Here is a 13,997-nt window from a genome sequence, read left to right on the forward strand (position 1 = left end):
TGTTGATTACTTCATTTTTCACATCTCCATGAAGAAATGCTTCATATGGAAGGATGGATATCCCTGCTGGGACAGTGCTCCCATCTCCTGTGAGGGTAATGAAAATGGTTCAGTAGGAGAACAAATTGGAACTTTCTGTTTTGAAAACAATCCACTTGTCAACTTGAATATGTAATCTTTTTTTCATTTTGAGGGATTGTGGGTTGTACACCATTAGTATTTCCAATCAACTGCATCAGATGGGTATACTCACTTATTTTGGTGTCATAGGGAAGTAGGACACTCACCTGAGGCAGGGACTGAGTCCAGCTCCTACAGCATAGTTTTAAGGTGATTTTTTTATTGTTGTCTGCTTTGCTTGCTCTTCAATTTATATGGAATTGAAATTGAAAAGCTTCATCACTTCTCTCTAGCTCTCATAATCTTGAACATTTATTGTCTTAATTCTGTTACGTTTGATGGAGTTTGTGTGCCTCTGGCACTGCCTCCAGCAGAGATACAATGTCCAAACAATAGATGTGCCAGGGAAGAACTTATTGGAAAAGAAAATAATTTCTGGTTACAAAAAGACGTCTGAGGGTTTTGGACAGGATTTCTGATCAAAATGTGTTCAAGGTGCCTCCCGAGAATAGATAAATAATAGTTGGGGCATCTTCAAAAAGAAGGGAGACTTGGATCTGAGTTTCTGTTCTGCCTGATTTGGAGCAGAAGCCTCAAGCAGGGTACTGAGCACCCTGGCTGCTGCTGGACACACTGCAGTGGAGGTCTGTTGTGTGTAGGAATCGTAGAATGGTTAGGGTTGGAAAGGACCTTACGATCATCTAGGAAAGGTTTTATAGGGTGGGAAAAATATGAATAGGTAGCAGGGAAAGTCTGAGACTTCTTTTGCCTGTGAGCGAAACTGCTAACCTATTCCATGCACTAAGATACACCTACTCTTGTATGTTTTTCCAGTTAGAAAATTCCAAACAGGATTCTGTCATCTGCTTCAGGAGGTTATTACATGTGTTTCTGATATAATATCCTTAGAATAACAATGGGAATCCTCCACCTTTCTTTGTGCCAGTGTCACACTACCTCAGACTCTGGCTGACTTCATCATGTTTATGCTTGGGTATCTGTTTGGTTGCTGCTGGTTTCTCCAGCGACTGATGTGTGAAGATGTTCATATGAGAAGTGCTGCTCAAAACTGGGTAGGTGTTAGATGGTATAAATAAAAGCAGATAATGTTTAGAGATGTTGGAAGCTAGTGGTCCTGATATGGAAGTAATTTGAGGAAGATTGTTTACAATCCCATCAAATGATGAGGCCCAGAATTTGTAATGGTGGTGTTCTCTGATCTGAATGAAATTTTATGGCCTGCATATTTTTACATTAGAGGTTACATTGTATTATTTCATGATTTGTCCCAACCTGAGTGTTTATCTGATACGATGTTCTGACTGCTGGCCTACGTCACTTTCCCCTTGCAGCAAGTCTGGTTTGGTTCTGTTTTGCTCTCTGCTAAACCAGCCATGTGATGCTACAGACTCTTCCTCCTGCCCCCATCTCGCAGCCTGCTGTGCCAGTGGAGGGACTGCAGACAGTTCCCCAAGAGGTCTGCATCTGTGTGCTCTGGGGCTTTGGTGACCTTGAACTACATTTTCTGTCATTCCAAGGCTGGAGAGAGGGAACGAGAGGGTTTAACTGCTAGTGTGCTGCAGCCTCATGTCCACTGACTTTAACATCTCATTGTGTGTCTCACTGCCTCAAGAGTTTAATAAACTTTAATTGCTATGAAATGTTGGTTGTTCCCCTCTTTGTCTCCCTTCTTTTGGTTAGTTTCCAGTTTGGAATAAGGAGAGAATTAGTTGACATCATCAGCTGGTGCTTAGGGTTTATTTTTTTCCTCTGGGTTTCTCTTTTTGAAGTATACCAGTTACCCTTCTGCGGCAGTGAGATTTTTGCATCAGCTCTGTGGACTGTGAATACAAGAGCCAAATTTTCTTTAGGCTTATTTCACCTGCTCGTATCCTACATCAGGAAATCAGCCGTCAAAAATGTGCTGACAGTCTCTTTTGATGCTGTACTTACCTAGAGGATTTTAGGGATGTTTTCTTCACCTTGTGATGATACTGGGGGTAGGGTTTTTCCTCCCTCCTCCTCTTATAGAAGCAGTGGACAAATACTTAGCCACATTTCCACAACAGTCCCTTTTATCCAGTTGGTTGTTTCAGGCAGAGGAGGACACTAAGCTGACTTCATGTGTACTGCCATGTAAGTATAAACATTTGAAAGCTATTATAAAGCTGATGAGACAGGTGATGTGTTTTGCTTAGATGGAATTGCAAAATCATTTCCTTCCTGGTGGTTGATTACCAGCTTCGCTCCTGGCTTCCAGCCGTTCGGAAATAGAAGACAAGAGCTCTTTTCATGAACATTTTATGCCACAGCTTCACATCTTAAGGGACTGTCTTTCTGGCTGCAAGTTGATACAGGTATTCTGTAGCATATAGTAAAAGTATGTTTACATGCCCGTAGAATATCCTTGCTTGTGGCTATTAAATAACTATGCAGATGTGAGTAAATACAAACTGGTCTGTCTTGTTTTGTTTTATCTTCCCCTACTCTGAGAGGTATGTCCGCATGTCACTGAGGTTTAAAAGAAATAAAGTGGCAAAGGGAAGTAAAGTACCCATTAACTGAAGTCGGCAGAAGGCTGCGTTCATCTAAAAAATAGCAAGGGCCTTTGTGTGTGAAAAATTGGCTATAGATTAAAAAAGGGAAAGTCAGAGACAGAGATGGTTCAATTTTGGAAATTAAAAGAAAGTGGAGGACATAAACTGATGACGCATAATTAAAATGCAGGGTGTAACTGGGTTGCTACAGAAATGTGAATGTGGGATGGGATAACGGTAAAAATTGAAAGAAGGTAAAGCACAAAAGACTCAGCTGACTGGAAAACTACAGAGAGAGGTGGAAACCTGGTGTTGTGATTAAAAATGGAGGGGAAGAGCCACCCTGCCCTGAAGGTGCTGTGTGCTGAGCAGTGTTTGCAATGGGAACAGGGGGCTGCTCTTCCCATCTGCCCCTGCTGGGCACTGGGATTGGCCTTGGGAGAGCCTAGGAACCCTAAGGGATGTATCCCATGGGGAGAGGGCTGCTGTGGCTGGACATGCGACTGGTCAGCTGCACGGTCACTTCCTACCTGTTATTTAGGTGCATGTAACCTGTCAGAAACCAGGTGCTTTGGCCTGAACAACTTTCCAATTTTTCAGCTCCCAGCAGGTTCATTTGGGGTTCATTTTTTGTGCTCACATTCCTAGTTTTTGCTTTTTTTTTCTCTCCAGGAGCCAGTTGGTTGCTGTACTTGTAAGAAACACCTTTGGGGGTTGGGTGACATCCTGTCTCCATGCTGCAGCAACCCAGGGCTTCTGCAGGTCCCTGTGGAGCCGCTGTGGGACTTAAATCCGCTAGCATCCAGTTAGTTGTTTGCTTTTGGGCATCAGTGTGCTCCTTTGCTTCAGTGGTGGCAAATTGGGTGCAGGGTTGGGTGAGCAGCTACTATAAACCTGAGTGGGGCTGAGATTTTGCATGCTCTTCCCAGGCAAGGTGCCTGTGTGAAGCCTACTTTGAACTACCTCCATCATCTGCAGGTTATTGCAGTTACTTGAATCTGGGCTTGATGCTAGAGGCAGTGCTTCAAAATGTCCTAGAACCTGAATTACTCTGATATTTTCAATTATTTACCATTGTACTGGTCAGTTCTCCTGCTCTTTTCACACTTACAGTGTCTTTTAAAAAACACAATTGAAAGAAGTACACGTGTTTCTCCTTTTTCCTTCCCCCAGAGGTTATTTCTTGCATAAACCCAGACCTGAGCATGTAAGTTTGCTCCCAGTATCACAGGATGTGGATTTTGTGTTTGGTAGAAAATCGGCTTTTGTGGCCTGCCATGTGTGACAGAGTCCATTTTCCCCGTTGTTTTGCAGGGCAAAACGTTGGCAAGGTGGTATTAGATGAATTGTAGCAGAGCAGGGTGAGGTTAAGTTGATTAACCTTTCCCAACTGTGAGTGCTTTTGCAATTGTGCTCATAGGCTGCAGTGAAGGCATAATCCTTTCCATAACTCCTTATCCCTAGGAACTGATTCCCCTTTCACTTGTGTAGCTCAGGAGAAAGTTTTTGGAGAATCCAACAATTGTATTTAATTCCTTGCTGGTTTGAACACTGAAGTTCTTTTTAGTTTCTCTGGTACCTCAGTTTTTCTTGGGTTATTCAGAAACCAGCAGCAGCTTCTTTCATGGAGGCCAGAACTCAAAACAGCAGCCTGAGTGCCTATATTAAATCAAGAGGGATACAGAAGTGTCTGTATATGCATATACACACACACACACAAGTTTCAGCACAAACTGGGACGAAGTTGAAAAGGTTGGATTTTACTGCCCAGTTGGTGCGGGGAGTCAGTAACTTCTGAGTTCTCACCTTCCTCTATTTTGTAATATGAAGGGTAATTGGTATAGGCACCCGTCATAGCCTAGGGACTACAATGCAGGCAAAACTTTAGGAAGGAGTGGGTTTCTTATGGCTCTTCTGCCAACCACAGTGACGTTATTTCTGCTGCAGAGGACAGAGTATTGTATTTGAATGTAAGTCACCCAGTTTCTCCACAGGCCACGTGAGACATCAAGTACTGCAGGTTCTGAATCTATTCTTAAATTGCTCTGATCATTTGGTAGGAAACAGCAGAACATTGCATCTTTCTGTGTCAGAATCTATAGGTTTGGTTTTATACCAATAATATAACAGATTCCATTTATCTTCTCTGTTAGAAGTCTTTATAAAGCTTCCTCCCCTTTTTCCTCTGGCTGCAGCTTTCCAGTTACATAAAAGGAAGAAAGCACATTAACAAAGAACAGAAGAAGTCCCAGAAATGTATCAAAAGCAAATGTCTTTTCCCAAATAAAAAGACCTGAAATGGTGTGCAGGGTCATCGCTGCTGGGCTGACCATCACCCCATCAGGCATGCTTGCATTCAGCTTAGCCCCAGCTCTTCCTTCTGGAAGTATGGAGCTGGCCATGCTAAGGGTTTGGAAGTAAAGTCTGCTGGCTTGCTTGGCACTGAGGGGAATCCACCACCTCAGCTGGTCTGCATGTCTGCTTGCAAAGCAGTGAGGTTGCTGAAAGGAGAAACAGAGAGAAACCCTTCTGGTTTCCTTGCTCTGATATTTAGGATGTTGGCTCTCAATTTAGCCATCACCAGCTCAGAATGATCTGAGCTGACAGATCCGGGTGCAGGCAGAGAAGCCTGAGAATGTGTGGTTTAGGGTTGGTATCTATATTAAAGCTACACCGGGCAGACTGACTTCCTATGTGTTTCTGTCAGGAAAACAGTGTGACTCCAAACTTACCCCAGATTTCAGCCAATAATTTTTTGGGGGGGATGAAATCCCTCTCCAGCTAAGCACCTAGGAATGGTGATTGATGAAGTCCCCTGGGCATCTGAAGCAGCACTAACACATCTAGTTTTCAGAACAATTTTCACTGTCATTTGAAAGGAGACCTCTTGGTAGAAAGGTTACAGATGATGTAAACCATACAGTAACAAGGAAAACAAAGCTCCTATATTTGCCTGTAATAAAATAATGCATTTGTTGAAGCAGCACCTAAATGTCATCTCTGTGTGTCATCAGAAAGGAAATGTTATTCCTAAATAGAGACTGGTTCCTATACATGGTTTTTTCAGCCTTCCCAGGCTGAGCAGTCAAACTGGATGATAAGCAGCTCTGGTATGCGCACATTGTACATCCCTGTGAAATTTAGGAACTGCCTTCTGTATCCTTTTTACTGTCTCTGTTTTTTAATCATAGATGAAATTATCTGTGTAAATAGGTCCTGCTGAGAACAAACAACAACCACCAACCTGGTAATAAACTGTCTTGCTAGTCTCATTTTTTAGGCCAAAAAGTCAATCTAGTAAGCACCTGAGTGCTGTGTGACTTTCCAGCAAGTTCAGTATTCTACAGCATGAGTCCATTTTCAAGCAAGTTTGTCCAAGGAATTACTTTGTGAATTACAGTTTGATTCACCCAGAATCAACTCCTAGATCATTTTGGAGCATGGAGCTTTTGCTGGGCTCTGCCCATACAGGTGTCTGGGCTGTCTGCAGCAGCTCCTTGTGGGGATGCACTGGCTGGCAGTGTCTGGGCTGGGATAACAAGGGCAGGATGCTTCTATGAAGTGACTCACAGTGATGGATTCTGTGTCTCGGGAGGACCTAGGAAAGCTTAAACCTCCTCCCTTTTAAAACATGAAGCAGAGCCGGCTGCTGAAGCTGGAAGACTCTCAAGCAAGTGTGTGAAAAGAAGCACAGAGCAGATGTACCCAGAGAGCAGCAGTGGCAGAGCTGGGGGGAAACTTGACTGCAAAGGTAAGAGAAGAGCATGTGGTTCCTCTCAGGTAGTGGCAGGGTGTCTTAATCATGTAGGATGTTTGGATATCCTTGTGGAGGACTCCACGGAAATTCCTACAGATAATATTCAGCAATGCAGGAAATTCCAGTAATGGCCAGTTCTGCATATTGCAATATGATGCTATAGCACAGTAGCAATATTTAATTCACGATAGTTGCAACACTCAGGGGTCAGTGGGTGTGTTGGGGGGGGGGGGATGTTTGTAATGCATGCCATACCTTAAAGCCTTATAGAGACTCATACAGCCACATATGTACACTCAGATGTGTGCACATGAACAGGCACTCCTCTGAACAAGCAGCTCTACAGCAACAGGCACAGCTCTTCAAATGGGTCTCGGTCACTCACTTTGGGAACATGGTGTGATTGGGCTGGAGGAGAAGAGAGGGATCTGTAGAAGACAAATAGACCAAAAGCACTATTTTATTAAGAAACAAACTGATGTGTTGCCTTTGGCCTTCTCCCTAGCAAGCACAAGGGTCAAGCACGCATACATTCCAAAGCGAGCATGGCTCGGTGTCTCTGCAGGAATCCTGTTTTGTTGGTGTGTGATCCTGGCTCTGTGGCTTTTCTGCTGCTTGTGGACACCATTCCCTGGGAAGAGGGAAGGCAGAGAGCTAGTTGCACTGCTGACAGGGGAGACAGATGGCAAATGGCAGGGAGACTGTGCCTTTTGGGTTAAATGGGACAAGGGGAAGAGTGTGGAGCCCCTTCAGCCACGACAGGTGAAGACACAAGCACATAGTGGTAGAGGTGATAATGATGGAAGAGCAATAGGAGAAACAAGCAAAGGAAAAAGAATAAAAGTGAGGGGGAAAGGTGTGGGGCTGAAGAGAAGAGATGAGCACTTATTGTGCCCTTTTTAGCAGGGGACTGCTGAGGTTTTGTATCTGTGTGTTCTTGATCTTCTCAACTTCTTGTCTGAAAAACTTTGCTGCCTACGGGAAACTCTTAGTGACTAAAAGCCAGCAGTGTTTTCATCAAACACTTGGGCAGAAGGAGAGATCCATGGACTGGAAAGCCTTCATATCTAGTGTCCAGGCTGCGTGGAAGTAGCTGAAGGTGGGGGGAAAAGGATTTAAAAAAAAAAAAAACCAAAACCAAACACAGGTGAATCCAGTGAAATCCTTTCAAAGAAGAAGGGGAAAAAAAGGGAAGAAAGGAGGAAGAGGAGGATGAAAGACTAGGAAGGCGTCATGGCTTCAGCTGTGTTGGAGCGTAACAGGAGAGAATCCAGCCACTAACAAAGCCCCTCTGGAAGAAGCTACTCATTAAAAGCCAGTGACTCTCATGCTGGGAGCCTTCGGGGATGTCTGGGGGGGTTGTCCCTGATTGATAGTCCCTGAGCTGCTCTCCTCAGTTTTGAGGCTAAATATGTGCTGTAGGTCTGGCCTCAGTGTGGTGACATCAGGTCCTTCCCTCTGCAGGAGCTAGGAAGAGAAGCATATCTTGGGCTTTAATGTTCCCATCTCAAAACCAGTGTCATTGGTCTCAGGGTTTGCCTGGGGCCACCTCTAAGTCAAAAAGGATGCAGGAGGGGAGGTATTGGCTGAGACCCAGCACTGTGGTGCACACTTGGGCTGTGCAGGGCAGAATCAAATAGAGGATGGAGGAAGGGTAGTGAAAAATATTTCCCCAAAAGAAGAAAAACAAATCAGGTTTTGTGTGAGCCACTCTCTCCCCCCATGAGCTACTTCCATTTCATTCTCTGTAACACTTTAGTGCCGCCCTTTCTCCTGATCATACCATTAATTTATGATATTTACTGTCTCCTTGGGAAATGGAATCACCTTATTGCATGAAAATCTCAGCTCAATTTTGTTCCTTAGTGGAAGTTTCTGGCTTTCAAAGTTGTAGCGAGAAGCTCACGTACGTGACCTGGATATGAAGCATCAGGTTTGGAAAACAGGAGACAAGTAAAAAGAAGAGCTGCAAATGTGTTATTTGAAAGCAGATGCTAATGATTTCTCATCCAGTCTTTGGAGTTTCTTTGGTCGTGACCTATGATTTTTAGAAACAGTGATAATTCAGATACAGTCTGTGTCGTGTGTCTGTGCAGGTGCCGCTCCCGGGGGAAAGCATCACTCAACTTGAAGTAGTTTTGGAAACTGCAAGAACAGTTAAAAATCTCTGCATTTCAGGCAGCTTTCACTATTCTGATGGAGCAGGCCAGGGGCTTTCAGTGCTACCTGAGGCTTTTGGCATCCTTTCCAGCAGTGTTGGTGGCTCTGTTCTGGCCTCTCGCCCTAAGAGTCAAGACTATTTAATCTCTTTTACTGAGAAAATATGCTTCTGCCTGTTAAGGGAAACAGCACTGAATGATCTGTGCAAACAGAACAAATACGAGAAAATACATGCATTACAGGAAAATGTTTTCTATTTGAGATATCTAGCTATTTATGAAGATCAACATTTTAAAAGGCATGTTAGGCCAGTTTGAACAGAGCCTTGAGTAACTTGGTCTAGGGGAAGGTGTCCCTGCCCATTGCAGGGGCGTTGGAACCGGATGATCTTTGAAGTCCCTTCCAACTCAAACCATTCTGTGATTCTATGTTAAAATAAAAGGTCTGATTTTAACGTACTGATGCAGAGGGTTGACCAATGTACAGGGGGGTTGTACAGGGGGTTAGAGGAATTCGATTGCTTAAGCAAAGGTATTGTCTGTACCTATCATGCCTACTAAGCAGAACAAAGGCACTAACTATTGATAAGGAAAAGCAGACACTTGGTTCTATTGACAAGGAAAAGCAGAGCCTGATTCTACTGATAAGCACCTATTGATAGGGAAAAGCAGACCCCTGAATCTACTGTTAAGGGGGAGAAGCAGATGGTTTATGGCTGGGAGCAAACCCTAAGGCCGTACATGAGGACTAAAAGGTGAAAAGTTCAAGAAGAGGAAGACTCATTTACTTAATTTGAAGACCCCTACCCACAGCAGGAAGACTCATTTACTTCATCTTGAGACCCCTGCCCATGACCAGAGGGGTCACTGCGCAGGTGCAAAGGACCTTCTAGCTCATTGTAATATGAAGCGGGGATAGGACATGAATATGTATAGGCGTATGGTGCAACCTTATAAATGTAGAAGGAAACAACAGTGAGGCACGCATGACTTTGAGGAATTATCCCTGTGCGTCTCAGCGCTGAATAAAAAGCAAACCTACTTTACAACTTTAACGAGTTGTGGAATCAATCCACGCATCAGTACTGCAAAGAACTGTGCAAAGCCCTTTTATCCTGATCCGCTGGACTTCACGTGTCTAGCTCCCGTTTTTATGGCATGCAGGTGTGATGCAGTTGAAGTACAATCTCCCACCCAGGGTACCAGATTTGCCAAAGCACCTGGCTTGCTAAAAAGCAACCCCGAGTAGTGAACTGTTTCACAGCCATTCCTGCTGATGTAACGGTGGCTGGGTGTCCTAAGGAGGGGGTGATCATCATCCTGCAGACAAGGAGGCACCCAGGGATGAGTCACGGATGCAGCAATGATTGCCTCCTGCTCTGCCCCTGTCAGGTCTTGAGCCCAGACTCAAAAGTGCACAGCCAGCCTAGTTCCTCAGGCCTCACATCTTGTGAGCGTATGAAATACATTACACCAGGCTGGCACCAGTACTAACAACCCTTCGTTAATCTTTGTGTTGCCAAGACTTTAGGGTGTCTGAAGTCTGCTTGTCAGAAAGATGGAAATAGCTGGTTTACAGTGAGTCACTGAACAGCTCTGAGCTGCTCAGATGGCAGTCTCCCAAAACAGGCATCTGAAGTAACTTCACTTTTCTGCACCACATAAAATGCCAGGGAGTTTTCTTCAAGTTGAGCCATATATTGCTTCCTTCCCCTTTGGGAGCACAGGCTACAGCCCCCGCTCAGGTTTTCTTGCCAAGAACATGAGACAGCCTTGTCCAGCAAAGGGAATTGACTTTTCCACTTCTTGGCTACCTTCCTTCTGAATGATCGAGCGGGTGACTCCAGACACAGTTAATTTCATTTATTTTTTTCTCATCAGCACTTGAAAGTTCCAATTGGGTCTGCTAATTTCTTCCATAACCTTATGAAAACACAGCTTTCATAGCTGGGCTTTCCCAGAAGCTCTATAGCAGGGATGCAGCATGCTGACTGCCTGGGTCGTTAGCAGCCAGTTAGGGTCTGTGTGGGCAGGTATGGATTGCATGCCTAATATCACATGCAGCAATGCCTAGGGCAGGATTGTAAGGCACTCGGGTACTCTTGGCTCTATGTTGGTACTTTAAATGAAGGCTTTGGAACAGACAGCTGGATTGCAGAGATGGGAGGGGAGTGAGAAGTTAAGGGAAGAGGTGGAAAATGGAAAGCAGAGAGGGAAGGGAGCCTGAGAATCAAGCAGAGAGGTTGCAACAGAAGAGGGTGCAGCCAAGGCTCCCTGTAGGCAGCTGGCAGCATACCGTGGCTTGGGGCATAGCAATGCCTGAGGTCTTGCTCATTCCTGGCAGGGAGAAGGGGTGCCCTGGGTAGGTGATGCAAAGGGCTCTTATCAAAATCAGGACATAGGGTTCTCTGTGCCAGTGTACTGCAGGGCCTGTGCCAAAACCCTGATGGGAGCATTGCAATGAAAAGAAATGCTTGTGGAGGCTGAGCTTCCGCCACACCCAGCAGGGAAAGGCAATGGGTTAGCACTACTGGGAGACCTTCAGGGAATCAGCATGGGGACCTGCCAGGTAGTGCAAGTGCTTTAGAAAACAGATTACTAAAAAAATAATGCTGACATAGAGTTGGAGAAAGAAGTGTTTTTTTTCTCAATAGACAAAAGAAGAAAGTCAAGAAATAGCAAATGCTGTCATGGACATGTGCTTTTGTAAAGTGGAAGAATGGCTGGTGGCTTAAGACTGCTCTTCTGTTCCAAGTGAGCACAGCACACATGGGCAGGTATTTGTGAGTTAGCAGGGCTTGCTATTTTTACTTTCCCAAGATCTGAGCCTATTAACTGAGGAGTGCTGAGACATAAGCAAGAACTACTGGCACCAGGATTTGAACAACAATTGCTAACAGAATAAAAGCAGCATTATCACCAAGGTGGCCAGCATTGTTGGATTAAAGAGCAAGGCTCACTCCCAAATGAGTAATGTTACGTTTCCAGCCCACAGGGCTCTACTTCTGCACCCTGGTGCCCTGGACCAGCCACGTCAGGAGATGCTGCAGCTCCAGCTCCCTTCCAGCCCACGTTCCTGGGGGTTTGCCATGGAAACCAGGATGTGGGCAATTACGACTGCACTGCATAGATTGACGATTGGGTGAGCAACAGACCCAGAAAGGGGGCTGGAACCAAGAGGAAGGTGGAGAGCTGTGTTGCTGCATGGTGAAGGGCCAAACACAGGCTTTCAGAGTCTATAACGAATCACATAAAGGTGCCAGTATTAATAATCAGTTATTCTGTAATTAGCATTAAATATGATCATTTCCAGGACTGGTCCTCTGGAAACCTGGCAGTATATAAAAGAAATGTGCAAATGAGTGAGCTAAAATTTCCATATACTGCAAGCTCTATGCTTTCCATAGAGGAAAGGAGCTGGACTGAAAAGGTCATTCGTAGTCGACAATGGGTGTGATGGAGGAGCTTATGCTGGCATAGCCATTGGTTTAGCTGTTAACAGCATAACCACCATGAAAAGTTAATTCCTCATAGACTCGACCCTGATTTATGGGTTTGTGGAGTAGAAAAATGTAGAAGCAAGAGTGGTGAAACACCAAAGATGGTGAAAGGAAGGAAAGAAGACTGAGCAAAGTAGGGAGGGGAAGAACGAAAGGGAAACCTTCCAGCTCCACGGGCAATCAGGTGTTTCGGTAGGTTTGAGGGAAATATGTGGAGAGCTAAAGCAATAAGACAAGGCCTGTGGGACCGTGGAGACAGATACACACATGCACTTACTGCTGAAGGAGGGGACCTGGAAGAGAAGGGGTTAGTGGGCAGAGACAAGAAGCAGCTGAAAGTCTTAGATACAGAGTAGGTAAGGAAAAAATTTGATTTTTAAAGATTGTTATTCTTTGCTTTTTCTTCCAGGCAAACTGGTCAAAATACATCACTGTCCTGAAAATACTTGGCTTGAGTTATGCTCCAGCTGCCCATCACCTCCTCAGGTCAAGCTGCACCTTCCTAGTACCAGTGGCCCAGGAGCATCTCCATATACAACCTGAGGCCCAAATTAGCCCCCTAATGGCACTCAAATATTTTCTGTGCTTTGCACAGCCCTGACCACGACACCTCTCTGTCCCTGCCCTTCAGGTTGGGGGAGCTATTTGGGGTTGAGTCCAGACCCACAAGCTCACTCACCCTTTAAGCAAGGTTTGCAGCAGGGGGGGATCTTAACCTGTGTAAAGACAGCTTGGACGATTGTGCCTCCAAGGCAGTGAGTCCAAGTGCAAACCATGTGTGATCTGAATATCCTCCTCTTACACCTTGGAAACCCTGATAAAGCTGCCTCTGAACCACATATGTGGAACAGACGCCAGGACTGGGAGACAGAGGCACCTTTTTTACTCCTTGGGAGCACTTGCTGGAGTAAGTGACATCTGGCTGGGGCACAGCCAGGTCATCGGGCCAAAGGCTTGAGCCCCACAGCTCTCCTAAAGGCACATCTACTTTTAAGCGCTGTGTATACAAAGTGGTGTGTGTTAGCCTCGGTAAACAACGTAGCAGAGAAGGCAAAGCAGAGCTGTGTGACATTTGATGTGCTGCCTCCCGTCTGGGGGATAACAGCCTGGTGCTGTCCTTAGCAGGACAAAATGCTCCTTTAAGGCAAATGACGGAGAAACATCGACTGGCACTGTATTGCCAGGATTTAGGCCAGCTGATGAAATCATAGAGTCATACAGACGCATAGAATTAACTAGTTTAGAAAAGGCCTTTAAGATCATCAAGTCCAGCCTTTACCCCAGGACTTCCAAGTCCACCACTATAGTGTGTCACTGAGGCTCTCATCTACATGGTTTGTGAACACTTCCAGAGCTGGTGATTCCACCACTTCCCTGGGCAGCCTGTTTCAATGCCTGAGCACCCTCTCAGTGAAGGAATTGCTCCTAATATCCAGCCTAAACCTCCCCTGGTACAGCTTGAGTGGGAGGTCCTATCACTTGTTACTTGGTAAAAGAGACCAGCCACCTCCTCTCTCCATTGTCCTTCTCAGGTAGTTGTAGAAAGTGGTAAGGTCCTCCCTGAGCTTTCTCTTCTCCAGACTAAACAAGCACAACTGCTGAAGGGCTTGATAAAATAGATAGGATAATTCTTCCAAGTAATTTTTGCCCATATGTTGCACAGCATATAATGAAATAAGAAGATTCAGCTAAAGTTAACCAGCAGTTAACTTTTTTTAAGGCAGTGATCCCACAGAGCTGCACATCCTCTTGATGCATACCATCTTTCAGGCATTGGCCTGAGCTGTACCTTAGATTGCGTTAGGCCTTTGCCATAATTTCTAAGAGCTGATCTTTGTAGATCCACTTCAATGGGAAAAATTAAAAAACCCAAAATATTAATGTAATTAAGGGGCTGGGGCATGTGATGCGTGCTGGAGCTAAG

This window comes from Neopsephotus bourkii, unplaced genomic scaffold (genome assembly GCF_033783945.1).
Source record: "Neopsephotus bourkii isolate Nb327-2 ecotype Australia unplaced genomic scaffold, CSIRO-AGI_Nbou_v1 NB_962, whole genome shotgun sequence".
NCBI lineage: Eukaryota > Metazoa > Chordata > Aves > Psittaciformes > Psittacidae > Neopsephotus > Neopsephotus bourkii.